The sequence below is a fragment of the Ptychodera flava genome, chromosome 11, assembly GCF_041260155.1.
Source record: "Ptychodera flava strain L36383 chromosome 11, AS_Pfla_20210202, whole genome shotgun sequence".
NCBI classification, from domain to species: domain Eukaryota; kingdom Metazoa; phylum Hemichordata; class Enteropneusta; family Ptychoderidae; genus Ptychodera; species Ptychodera flava.
The window spans coordinates 37,156,206-37,170,203 of record NC_091938.1 but is presented as its reverse complement, the minus strand read 5'-3'; the positions used below and the strand labels follow the sequence as shown (position 1 = coordinate 37,170,203).

Genomic DNA, 13,998 nt, shown 5'->3' with positions numbered 1-13,998 from the left:
ATTCGAGAAGCTCGTTCAAAATAGCTTAGTAAACCCCATAAAGGGGTGGTTTCGAGTTTTGAGGGCAAATTTCGCCTCCTTCATTTAGAAATCGTACGTTTGTTTTTCCAGGAGAACACACCATTTGACACAAAATTTGCATGTAAAGGGGTCGCCAGTAAGCACGTGGTCAAATCTGGCATAAGAAACAATATGAAATGTTGGGTAAAGCCAGTTCAAAATAAACTGATTTGAACTTTTGTGTTTTGTAATTTATACCACTGCAGTAACATTACCTTTTTTGACAACATCACACGATGTAATACGTTTTGAAACTGAATACTCCGACATATTCTGTGTCTCCTTTGCTAAAAAATACGGTATGCCGATTACCATGTAAGGAGATGATGACGTCAAGACAGATTTGTAGTGCGTTTGGTCCTGGATGGTGCACGAAGTTTTGTCAAGGTAGCTTGTGTATTTATTTCCTAAATGGGAGAGATTAGGGTCGATCTAAAAGAAGGCCGAAGAATGTTATGATACTCTAAGCGAGCTGAACTCTAACGCGAATGGTTGGATAATTTGGAGGATGTCTAGAATGATCTCATCTCATTAAGATTATTTGGCGGTCAGTGTTGAATTTGCGAAATGAGTATTCCGTCGAACGGTCAACAAACGATATCTTAGAAATCAGGAGACATGGCACATCGCATTTTTATTTTAGTATTTTATATTTTACAAAAGATGTAAGAAGCAATGATTTTGTCGAAAATTCTGAAAAAAATATAGGAAGATTTGATCGCGAACACATTTATTTTCACTTGGGGTCAACTAGCCCAATTAACTAGCCCTACATCGCGCCGCTCACCACAGCCCTGCAAAGACCCGTACGTAGGGTCGGTGACTTCAAATCCATTTTTGGACTTGACGTAAAAAAGCCAATTACTGCCGAAATTCAGCGTTCTTGGGCCCAAGTCGTATCCCAGCCTACCTCAGCTACTCGCTCTCAAAAACATCTAGTGCAAGAAGCGATATACAAAGTTGTATGCAAATGAGAACAAGTGTCGCGAAGTGTAGCGAAGCTAAATTAACACTACAATTGAAAGCTTAATGTGTTAGAAGTGTTGGTTTGTATTGTATAAAGCATTCTGTAAAATTTGAACATTCAGTTTCGTTGACGTATTGTCGAAATAAAGCTGAGAATGGCGTACTTGATTGCTTGTCATGGAAGGATATACATGTGTAAAGCGGACCTATGTTTCGCTGACCGCACACGGTCGGCGCGGTGACCGGTACTGTGGATGCAGAATGAAACCCTTGGCCTCGGCGAAAGTTAACTCAACGCGGCGCCGTATAGGCTACATCGTACTCAAGCCAAGTCTCACCGTTGTAGGGTAACAGCTCTGATGATAACTTATTTGCTCGAGTTGTGAAGTCCATCCTCCCACGTAAGTACTTCTGTACTGCCAATTAAAATATGTTAGTAGCTGTGCGTGCGTGCCACGAGTCGACTGTGTGTTCAACACACCACCGTCCCTCGTGGGTGGAGGGACGGTGAACACACTGACTCACAGCCCTGCCACGCAGAGGTACGCTCGATCATATTATACTCGAATTGACTGAATTTGATATATTCATTGCACTGATTTCGGTGTATAGTCGATCATATGTGGTGTGACAGTTGTGTCAACATATGGTCATACGCTAGAACCGCCGAGGATCGAAAGAGTGAACGTTGCACGAAACCGCAGGTTATTCACGGCATGGGTATATTAGCTGTGCGTGGCAGGACTGTGTTTTACCGGGGTTATACGGCCTCCCGCCTTATAACGCCGGTAAAACATTGCCCTGCTGCCACGCAGAGCTGGGGGTTTTACCCCTTTCGTCAGCTGAGGTAACCTGATGATTCACTGTATAAGTATCGCCGTGCGTACAGGTCTCAGGCGTGGCGGAGGCCGTAACGCCGGGAATACAGACCTGTACGCAGGGCTACGTAGTGTACTTGCTTAGTCACACACGTTCTTTTTCGTGTTCGTGTCTTAGATTTTTTTCATATGTGGAACACGTACACGTACATACGTACGGGAGCTGAATTGCATTACATACGCTGGCGATTCAGTGTACTGTACAGAGATGTTTGATTAAAACGATATGGCATCAGCGGCCAGGAGGTATCATACGGATAGAGGTCACACTGTGAGATCATGGAGGTAGAAGGAGAGATTACCTCCATGGTGAGATCAAGCTTGTTCTCACGGGATCGGAAGCAGCTGTGCCGAGCCCGTATGCTTTATGTTCGGACAGTGCATGCACTGACGAATTTTTGTCAAGTAAAATGGTTTACATGCTGTACAGTATCATGGATCGTAAGCATGAGTGTGTGTTCACAGTTTCCTTACCTACACTCATGGAGCTAGGAACAAATACCATTTCTGGCTCCATGCTAAACTGGTGTATAAAAACTCCGGTGTGTGCATAGTTAATATTTAACTTTGCAAATTATTGCATATTTAACTTTCATGGAGTCACAGATTTGATAATCATTTTCATTCTGAAGGTCTGAAAGTCCGCTCTACAATTATTGTTTACATGTAGCGTTCAGGGAAATCAATCGAACGGGACCTTGTAAACTTCCGGTTCAGGGGAAAGGCTGGCAGGTAAATGAACAGAGGCCACATATAATCCATGTAGTGCATTTGGTGAAATTCCAAAATTTAATTTCTTGTACATAAATGCCTTATCACAGATATTTTAACAATATTAATTATGATTAATGTAATTAATGTTATAGAAATAATGGGTGATGCTCTGACCATTATTATTCATTTATGGCCAAGGGCGAGAGGAAAGTCAAGAATTTACAAGGCTTAGCGAGCAAGCTTATTTGGCTTTCAGTCTTGCCAAAGCCTATAGATAAACGTTAATGGTCGGGGCAGAGCCTGTTATTTCCATGATATTACCAACAAACCCTAGAAAATCATCAAGATTTACAAAAATTTCCCATGTGAAAGACAACGGAGCCCCAGAACTTGTGCAATATTGCCTGAATACATGGGTTTATGTGCCAGAGAACAGGTGACAATTTGCCAGACACCAGGATGGCAAATCGTTTCCTGCTGCGAGGGCACATAAACCCATGTATTCAGGCAACAATATTTTTATTACATGCCTCTGGTTATAAATGCTGTATGACATTTAGTTATATGCTGGACATTTTCAAACAGTTTTACCATTATTGACCAGCATCAACGGATTTTAACGAAGGTCAAAATAGAAGTGTGCACATGTATATTTTACATCTATCATTCAGGGTCTACTTAGATGTCGAAAACATTGTAGGGCTTCACTGGCCTTGGTAACCATGGAAACCAGTCAGTACATCGTTCACCGACCCCCTAACTCCCCGGATGTTCCTTTTCAATCAATTCATTGATTTGCACTCACATCAAGGCATGTAATAAGCAATGCACAGTCATGGCCACCCTAAAAATTTGTCAAATCTGGAGATTTTTAAAAAATGTATAACTTGGGCCACAAGTGCTTCATTTTGTTTTTGTGATTGATTATGATCTTTGTACAATTGACAATTTACATTTTTGATGAAAAGTCACAATGTTAGCAGCATTATTTATATTCATGGACATCAAAACAAACCATTACATACTGTGTATTTGTGGTCAGTCACATGGTTCTGCTCCACCAATTAAATGAGATGTCTATAGCATGGTAATACATAATGAATGAGTGTATGATTTTACTGATCTTTTGACCCATATATCATAGCTTCTATGATTAGAAAGTTGAGTATCCATTGTACAGACGGTGAGAAATAGGACTATCTGCAAGATTCTAATTCATTGTATTCGTTGACATTTGCCTACAGCTGTTAGTATACCTCGCGTAACCTGGTCGTAAAGCCTCAGAGGTACATGTATGTGAAACTTAGAAGGAACAAGAATCAAAGATTGATAACTGCTCTTTGACAAAATCCTTCATCAGGTAAGATTTGATTTTCAATTTCCTGCACATGTCTCGTTCGTTATCAGTTAAGCTTTTCACATGCTCGGTTTTATTTGGCGGAATTGTAATACTTTCTTCAACATCAACTCCCTCAATGCTCTCTACGTAACTTTAATACATGTAAGTATTTCAGAATATGCGTCTGTAGTGTGATCTCCTTGGCAAAAAATTCAACAGGACAAAATAGAGCAAGTGCAAATGAAATTCATGAAGTTCTTCTGTTTCAAACATAGCATCCTTACAGCTGAAATAATAATGGATAATTCTGCAAGCGTTTTAACCTTTAGCCTCTTTATCATTGGAGATTATTTATATTTTTATACAAATATGTGAATAATATGTATGATTGTCCCAATCATGTTTCATATTAATTTTGATGTTTCTCAGTAAACTACATGTACAAGAACTCGCAGTATAAAACTCGATGTTTTTAGGTACTTGGCTCTTCAAAGATGTATGGCTACTTTAAATGAATCGTGCATTTCCAACCCTGCCATTGACAACACTTTATCTTGTCAAAGTTTCAGATGCTTGGTCAGAATGCCATGCTTAAATTTGTACATTTTTAATGGTTTCATATAGTTTGTTGTTTGTTGTTTATTGTTTATTGTACTTCATGCATTCATATTATTATGTTTATTTTATGGAGCCTGTTAATGTGACTTGTTCCTGTTGGTCTTTCTTTGAAATAAATATATAAAGATATTGCTACTTGCTTGAATACACGTCTTGACCTACATTATGTACCTGTTTCCTTTAAAAGGTCCACAATCACCAGTGATTACAATGGGTTTAGGGCAAAGTTATACCAGTGATGGAAGGTTTAATTAAAATTACAGAAGTCATAAACAATCAAGTTGTCTTATCTTGCATATAAAAAGCCATGTTTTAGAATGAACTGATGTAAACTAATGTCAGCAATTTGCAGGAGATAATATTTACATTGCATGATTCAAGTTAATGTTTCTTTTCACCCAATCAGATTCAAGATCCCTTGCTGAGGCAGTGCATACTGGGCAATGACAACCAGGTGAAAAGCAACATAGTGACAATACCATCCTCCATTGCAAAGCATATACACAGTGTGTGGCTATGCAGAGAGCCAACACTGAACAGAGATGATGGTGTTGTCATCAATGCAGAGCAAAAACCTGTGGAATTGAGGGAATCTTTCATCAATATATTTATTTTCCTAAGACAATGGGTCCTTGCTGTGGCACAGGTTTGTACTTACACTGTTCAGTGTTTCCACTGGGTAAATTTTCCCTTAAACCATTCTGGCTAATTGAGACCAAAATTGATTAGCCAGAACTATAGCCATCAAAATTACATGTAATTGCATTTATGATTTTTATCCAACTGACAGTTGTATATATATACTCAGGTGGGTCCTATCAGTTGCTACAGTGGCAAGATGACATTAAACTGGTCCAATAATCATTTCTATTCAAGGTAATACATTACCAGGTCCATTGGACATTTGTGATTTAAAAATTTAAGTAGGACTCATCCTGACCGACTGATAATTAGTGGCAATGAAAATAAACAACTATTTTTTATGGAACAAACTGCTTTCTTAATAACATTCACAACAAATTTTATTTCCTGTGTGCCACACACTTATGTGACTTAATTTTGCACTTTTGTAAATGTATCAAGATGTATTACAAGTATTGCATCATTGACAGGGTAACTTCAAGATGTTTCCTTTGAAAGATCCATAGCTTCTGCCTCAATCATCAAGTGCTTTCAGTTCTCCAATCACAGAGTCTGATTATTAAACCAACTGTTCACTTAAAGAAGGTGTACTCCAAGCAGTAAATGCTTAATAGTTTCAAAATCAAACTGGGTGTATACATGTATTTTAAAATATCCTGTCTGGCCACTTTATATGTCTTACAGAAAAAAAAGCTGACTCTTCTCTTATTAAAACACTAGTCATGGAAATTCAACAAACTATTCCTGGTACACTTTCTTTTTTGTAACTACTACTACCCTGCAACTCTGCGGACAACCTGTGCAATTATCTTTTTTGCTTAATTGTACTCGAACACGACTTAGCATGTCGCAGTGTGCTGCTTGTTGTTCAGCGTAGTAAACATTCAACAGGACAACATCCTGGGCATATCTTCATGCAAATATTATGACCAATGCCTATCCACAATACAGTGTTACTCAGTACGTGTACACATCATGGCAGGAGGTGACCCCAGCCTATATCCACAAATACATGTACACAGTATGGAAGATAACCCGGGCCTATCCTCAATCCAAATGCATTCACATGGTATGGAAGATGGCACAGACATATATCCACAATACACATAATATATGCAATGGAGGATGGCCTAAGCCAATACACATATATGCACACAGTATGTACATGTATGATAAATCAGCTGGCCTATATAGAATACAAAATGGGAGATGACTAAGGCCTATCATTAATACAAACAGTCTGTACCTGTATCGTATTCAGGATAGGCCCAGGTCATTTTCAAAAATGTGTACCTGTTGTATTCAGGATAGGCCTGGGTCATCTTCCATAGCAGGTACCTGTATGTGTATTCTGGATAGTCCAGAGTCACCTGCGATGCTGAGTAATTGTTTGTGGATAGGCTGGTCATTGTATTTGCATAGGTTATAACATTTGCATGAAGTTTGGCTCAGGACGTCATCCAATTGACAGTTTACCACACTGTGCTCATTAATAGCTGCCTCTGAGTTTGCTGCAGTAGTGTCCTACGGTGACGTTTTTGAAACACTGGTTTCATTTTATTCACCACCCTTGCTGTCATTGGCTGCTGTTGTCTGCTTAGTTTTTGAAAATATACTGCAATCAGTATTTCCTGACTATGTTAAAGCATTGTTTACAAAGCACTTGTCATAAAATAACAAGGTCATTGCATGCAGCCATCTGAAAGCATGGCATATAACTTCATAAGTTACTGATTATAATAGTTTTCTGAGACTGCACACTAAAGCAAGGAAAGAATGACCAGCCAGGGATGTTAAAAAATCTCTCTGCCTTTTAAAGGTGGAGCCTCCCTTTAAAAGGACGCAAAGCTATAGCAGCGTTCATTGTGTTAGTGGACACCAAACAGTCAACACAAGGTTACACGCTCCAGAAAATGCCACTTTTTAGTTTTCCCCGGCCACAAGAAGGCAGACAGACTGCCAAGCGGTCAGCGTGAAGTTGCTGCCGATCGGACTCTGTGGTTATATTAAAAGTCTAACGCGACTAGAAGACAATTTTTTAGGAAATTCGAGTGTTTGTTGTGACTGTTGGCGATTTAAACTGACCGTCAATCAAACGCTTGTATAAACTCTGTTTGCAGGATTAGCAAAAGGTGATAAAAGGTTGAGATCAGTTTGTGTAATTAATGTTATAGAAATCAAACATCGTACTGGCCAAGTGTTTGACTGGGAGAAGAACTCCACTAATGCGAGAACCTGGGATTGAAAAGTGCGGCTTTAACTGCACTCTCGATCAGCCCCCTGAAAAATAGCACAGACCAGTTTGGCGAAGGATAGTTGAAAATATTTCCCAATCTGCAGACATTTCATTTGCCATTTCACGCTCTTGCGAATGGCAGCGGAAACACTGCTGTTGTCATACACATTTGTAGTCCTTTTTTTAAATACCCTCTTGAGTAGATCAAATGTATTACACCTCTACCATACTATTTAATCAGTAACTTTGTTGTGATAATCATTGCTTACACATTTTTGGTAAGTTATTTTCTCTTATTTAGCTGAATTTGCTAAAAAATTTTCTTGCCACTTGGCACTCTATGAATTGCCTAGTGAAATGCAGATGATATGATAAATGCACATGACTAGACATTCAATACATGTAGCTTCATTCGTAGGATCCATAAAACTGTTATGATGAAGTATATTCCAATGAGAGAATACATCTGGTATGCACACGTGATTTAGAATGTTTACATGTGTCTAATGCTTATCATCATTAGGGTTAAGGACATACAGAGTGTTTGCAATTCATTGTAGTACATCCCATCACCAAATGTATTTTAATCATTCCGGTTATCATTGTTATTTAAAGAGTTATAAGTAATCACGAGTCTATGTGTTTACAATTCAGGATCAGCAGTGCATGCTGCGCAATATCAAGGATGAGAAATACCATTGACCTTGACAAAGAGCATTAAAGACAAAGTGGAGGGCTTGGGATTGGACTTGGATCATGACATTATTACGAAAGATGAATGGAAATGATCAAAAAACAGGTAAATTTCCATTTTAGTCCTTGCACCACAGTATATATACACAAGTGGCTGTTGCAAAGATGTGCTGGAACTGGTATCTTGTAACTTGCACAAAGTGTTTTATGTTAGTTGTCTTTATAGCTATACACATGTCTAGCATGTTTACAATTACAAGAATACTATTTAGAATCACAGGTTCACAAAAATATTAGTGATACATTCTGTATTTTAATTGACATTGCCAGCTGCAACTATGTAGGTACATCAGTTTTACACTAATTCATCCTGAATATACACAACATGCATGTGACAGCAATCCTCATTCTTAAACTGTGCAGGACATTGGTTGTTGCCAATCTACATTGTATTACATATGACATGAGCAAGAAGGAAAAAAGTATGGTTTAGATGTCTAGGTTAGAGAAACATGCATATAGCGGAGAGAAAAATAAATTTATTGGTCCTTTACACAAGAATTCTTGGATATGTGACACACAAATAAACTAACTTTTTGTGAAGAGAAATTATTATCTTCCATGATTTGTCCATGATTATCTTCCATGAGTTTATATTATTACTATGTTAGGGAACAGGTGTGTATATCCATGCAGAAGAGGAAGCAGGATAAATCCAAAACCGACTATAAGGCAGCATTTTACCATTCAAAGAAAGGAACCAACCACCAGGGACAGTTGTCTCAAGATGAAGACAGTGGGATTGCACCTCCATTTGGTAGAGGATTTCCTATTAGTCAGTATGGTGGAGAGACGTGCACCCTTACACTGCTCAGCACACAGATTTGTGTATGTTAGGATCAGAGGCTCCTAAACCATAGCACCTACCACAGATAAAGAGTGGCCAACTTAACAGACAAAACCCTCAATACTAAGCATCATCAGATACAGCTAGTACAGAACTGTTGAAGGTATAATATTATATACCTGGATATATAATTATATAATTATATATCCAGCTCATAGAGAGGAAAAATTCAACTTTCAGAGCACTGAGAAAAGACAATTATTATTTCATGCCTCCCCTCAGTATCATGGTGATCTCTGTAGTATAGTAACGGACCTGTAGCTAGTTGTCACTTGTGATGATTGTTTATAAACATTCCATTATAACTTCTTTTTCTGCTCCAGAGGGTGTACATGTCAATCAGGACCCAGATTTACATATACTTGTCAATAACATTGCAATGTGCACATGTATGATACACTTTGTTTCCCAATGAGCTTCCAGAAGAAGAACAAAAAACTGGAGTTGATATCAAAAGAAATTGTGAAAAATTCATCAAAAATTACAGCTATTGGAGCCCAAATTTCATGGGGAGCTGTCATTATTTACGGAGTACAGGTCGGAGAGGAGATGTTGGAGGAATTTCGTCGGAAACTCTAAATTTTGAGTACCCCCCAAACCATGATGAATTTGAGTAACCCCCCCCCTCCCTTACATGGAAATTTTGACTGACCCCCACACTCAATTTTGAAAAGTTAAATTTCAATACATGTATTTCTACAATTTACATAAATACAGCAAGAGGAAAGACCATTCAAATCCTTGTGTACCCTGCGAGATAATCATTGGTTATCTCATGACGTTGAACAAGGTGAAACCAACAAATGAAATTCAAAGTCACAACAAAACATAGATGTCAAAGGTTACACTATAACCAGTATACAACCACATACAGTTTTGTGTATGTATGGGTATCATAACAGGGTCCTCACTAGGATATCCGACAGGGTAGACTTGAAAGTACAGATTGAAGAACATGCAGGGCTGATGGGGAAAGTGTCCGCTTGGCTTGCTCCCCTCCCTTGCATGGAAAAGTTTGAGAAATTGTAGTGTGCATTGGTGCAGTTTGGTGTAATCTAAGAGGTATTTTCAATGTGTAATTTTACTGAGTAAAAATTGTAGAAATTGATGTGTGAAGTAGGCAATCTGAGAGGTGTTTCAATACATTTGCACCAAAAATTGAATAACCCCCCTTCTTTCTCTCAACATTTTGAATAACCCCCCTTATAGCTTTCAATATTTTGGTGACCCCTTCACATTCATCTGACCCCAGGCTGTAACTAATGATGGCTCCCTAGGAGATATATCTTCAAGCTTGTGCGATATGGATTTCAGGCAATGTCAACTTGTGGACAAAAGGATACAGAGAATGTTGCAGATTATTGCAAATGGGACTAACTTATGAATACAGCACACCAAGTCACATTCCATTATCAAGAAAAAAAGCTCAAAACTACATCTGAAGTTGGCTTTGGAGATAAAAACTATTGCTTGCAATCATCGACCCTCATTACTCGCAACGCGCTATGCCAGAGCACAGTGTACATATTCAGAACATCAGTTTGATCGTTCATGAGATTCAATGTTAAGTACCAAGTATTGTTGTTTGGGACCGCTTGGCAAATAAACTTAATATATTTCAATATTACTAAGATTACACAAAGAAACCACAGCAGTTGCCTGTCCCATTTTCTCGAAGGTGTATGTTGCAATAAGTGAAAATATTTCAACAAAATTCACCTTTAGCAGTCAGACAAGCTTATGAAAAATAGAGATTTATATATGTAATCATCACTTGTTTATTTGTATTCTAATGGATATAACTTTAAAAGAACAGACAGGGAATCAAACTGTTTTCTATTTTAGCTCTGCAGTTAGTGTGAATGAGCCTATCTTGTGTACCCTGGTAGGTGTGTGTTGTTGTTGGTCATCCGTCAACTTTTAGCATTTTTGGGGTGAATTTGCTTTTAAGCTTCACTATCAGCAAAGCAGAGCTAATCTAATGAGTGGATATGTATTGTTGTTTGTCAGCCTTTTAGCTCTGCTGTCAGCAATGCGGAGCTTATCAAGATTACGTCATTGCCCATCTCTCCCTCCGTCCATCATCCGTCCGTCCGTCATCCATCACAATTGCGCTCTTCTCTGAAATCACATAAATTGTCTGGTTGCTTTGAAATTTGATACTCGTGCAGAATTTGCATATTTCTATATTTTAGGTATTTTTTTGCTGTTTTGGTCACAAAATCTATTTCTCTGAAGTTGCTTATCTGATTGCTTTGAAATTTTATATGCATTTCACTTGGGGTGACCTCAGTTAGGTTAATTGTTCAAATTTTAGTGAAATATGCAAATTTGTATTTTGAGGCAATTCTTGTCATTTTTTTAGTCCCCATGGACACCGTCCGGGGGACTTATAGGTTTGGCCATGTCCGTGCATCCGTCTGTCCATGCATGCGTGCGTCCATTCACGCAGATATCTCAGAGATGCCTGGAGCGATTTCACTCACACTTGGTACAAGGATTACTTCATAAATCATACATATGCAAATTGATTTGTTTTGTGATATGATCCAATATGGCTGCCATGCGGCCATTTTGTTACGATTTTTTTATGTGCAGAGCCATAACTCAGGCACATCTCAACCGATTTTATTCAAAGTTGGTACAAGGACATTGACCTATATCATACATATGCACGTCAATTTGTTTCACGAAATGATCCAATATGCCGGCATGACAGCCATTTTGTTATTGGACACCGTGGTGCGAAGCACCAAAGGTGTCCTATGTCGCCACAATGTCTGTGTGTGTCCGCTGTCCGTCCGTCTGTCCGTCCGTCTGTCCGTCCGTCCGTCCGTAGACAGATTTTGTTCCACTCATAACTTAAGAACCCTTAGGTCCAATGTCATGCAATTTGGTATTTGGTATTATCATGATGAGACTTAGATCTGATTAGATTTTGGTGGGTGTGGCTTATTAATTAATTGCTCATTTGCATATTTTATGACTTTTTTCGTTCACGCAGATATCTCAGAGACGCCTGGAGCGATTTCGTTCAAACTTGGTAAAAGGATAGTACTCTACCTCATACAGATGCACGTTGATTTGTTTCACAATGCGATCAAATTTGGCCGTGTTAGAGGACTTTTTAGTTTTCACCTCCATAGACTCCCATGTATAAGGCAGTCCATAGACTCCCATGTTTAAGGCAGTCCATAGACTCCCATGTATACGGCAGTCCATAGACTCCATGTATAAGGAAGTCCATAGACTCCCATGTATAAGGCAGTCCATAGACTCCCATGTATAAGGCAGTCCATAGACTCCCATGTATAAGGCAGTCCATAGACTCCCATGTATAAGGCCAAGAAAAATAAAAATTTAGTTTCTCATCGTATTCATATTGCAAAAAGGATGCAGTGACACAGTTTTTAGTCCCCACAGATAAAGTCCAGGGGGCTCATAGATTGGGTCATGTCAGTCCGTTAGTCATCCATGTGAGTCCATCCGTTCATGCAGATATCTCATACGCTTTGACAAAATGTCACGTGACCTTTGACCTCAAATATACATATTTGTCCATAACTCGGTAACCACAAGTGCTAAACCTTTCATATATGGTATGATGGGACACCTTATGACGCCACATATTGTTCCTCGTTAATTATGCACATATCTAATTTTGAGCGAGCCAATAGAGCTAGAGGTCTGATTTTTGGTATGTAGGGATAACTTAGCAATACAATTTTTTTTGAAAAAATGTCACGTGACCTCAATGACCTTTGACCTCAAATATACATATTTGTCCATAACTCAGGAACCACAAGTGCTACACCCTTCATATTTGGTATGATGGGACACCTTATGACGCCACATATTGTACCTCATTAATTATGTGCATATCTAATTTTGAGCAAGCCAATAGAGGTAAATGTATGATTTTTAGTATATAGGGACAGACTATAGGATAGAAATTTTTGACAAAATGTCATGTGTCCTCGATAACCTTTTACCTAAAATACACGATTATGTCAATAAATAAGTAACCACAAGTGCTATGTCCTTTATATTTAGTAGGATGGGAGACCTTATGACAACACATGCTTTACCTCATTAATTATGCCCATATATAATTGTGGGCAAGCCAATAGAGCTAGAGGTCTGAATTTTGGCATATATGGATTAATTAGCAATACAATGGTTTTTTTTCGCAAAATGTCACGTGACCTTGATGACCTTTGACCTTGAATATGCATATATATGCATAACTCAGTAACCACAAGTTCTTTACGCTTCAATTTGATAGGATAGTAGACCTTAAGATGTCACATCTTGTACCTCATTTATTATGCACATATGTATTTCTTGGCAGGCCAATACAGCTGGAGGTCTGATCTTTTTTCCCGATTTAGAACCATAACTTAGACATGCCTCTTGTTTCAAAATGGGAACAATGACATAGACCTATGTGTCCATAGATCTGAACATATACACTCCAGTGATACTTCTTAATGACCTCATTTCCCTGCCCCATCAAGACTAATACTCCTATTACAAGTGGGGACTATGTCATTGTCAATGACTTGTTACTTCTAGAATATACAGAATATTATCTCACATAGTGAGTGTCTGAATATTATTCTGAATTGTATTCTAAAGCACATTCTGAAAGGACTCTTCTGGAATATACAGAATATTATCTCACATAGTGAGTGTCTGAATGTTATTCTGAATTGTATTCCTAAGCACATTCTGAAAGTAACTCTTCTGAAAATTTCACATTCTTTGCCACTGCACCATCTCCCTAATACATACTGATGACCCACGGTGTCCACTCAAGTCTCACTTTGATTATAATTATTTCATGTACGGAGCCAAAAATCGGGCACTTTCAACATCAATTTTATTCAAAGTTGGTACAAGGACATTGACCTATATCACACATATGCACATCAATTTGTGTTAC

The 13,998-nt window shown here is 38.4% G+C and overlaps 1 protein-coding gene and 1 long non-coding RNA gene across 2 annotated transcripts in view; both read left to right on the top strand.

Annotated features, from left to right (window-relative positions):
- LOC139144197 (fibrillin-1-like) overlaps window positions 1-13,998 on the top strand; it is a 136,296-nt gene that overhangs the window by 75,615 nt on the left and 46,683 nt on the right. The window lies entirely within an intron of this gene.
- LOC139144202 (uncharacterized) lies at window positions 997-9,827 on the top strand. The gene is made up of 5 exons (XR_011554784.1): window positions 997-1,427; window positions 3,863-3,978; window positions 4,982-5,221; window positions 8,108-8,252; window positions 8,818-9,827. It is a non-coding gene; the product is annotated as an uncharacterized lncRNA (long non-coding RNA).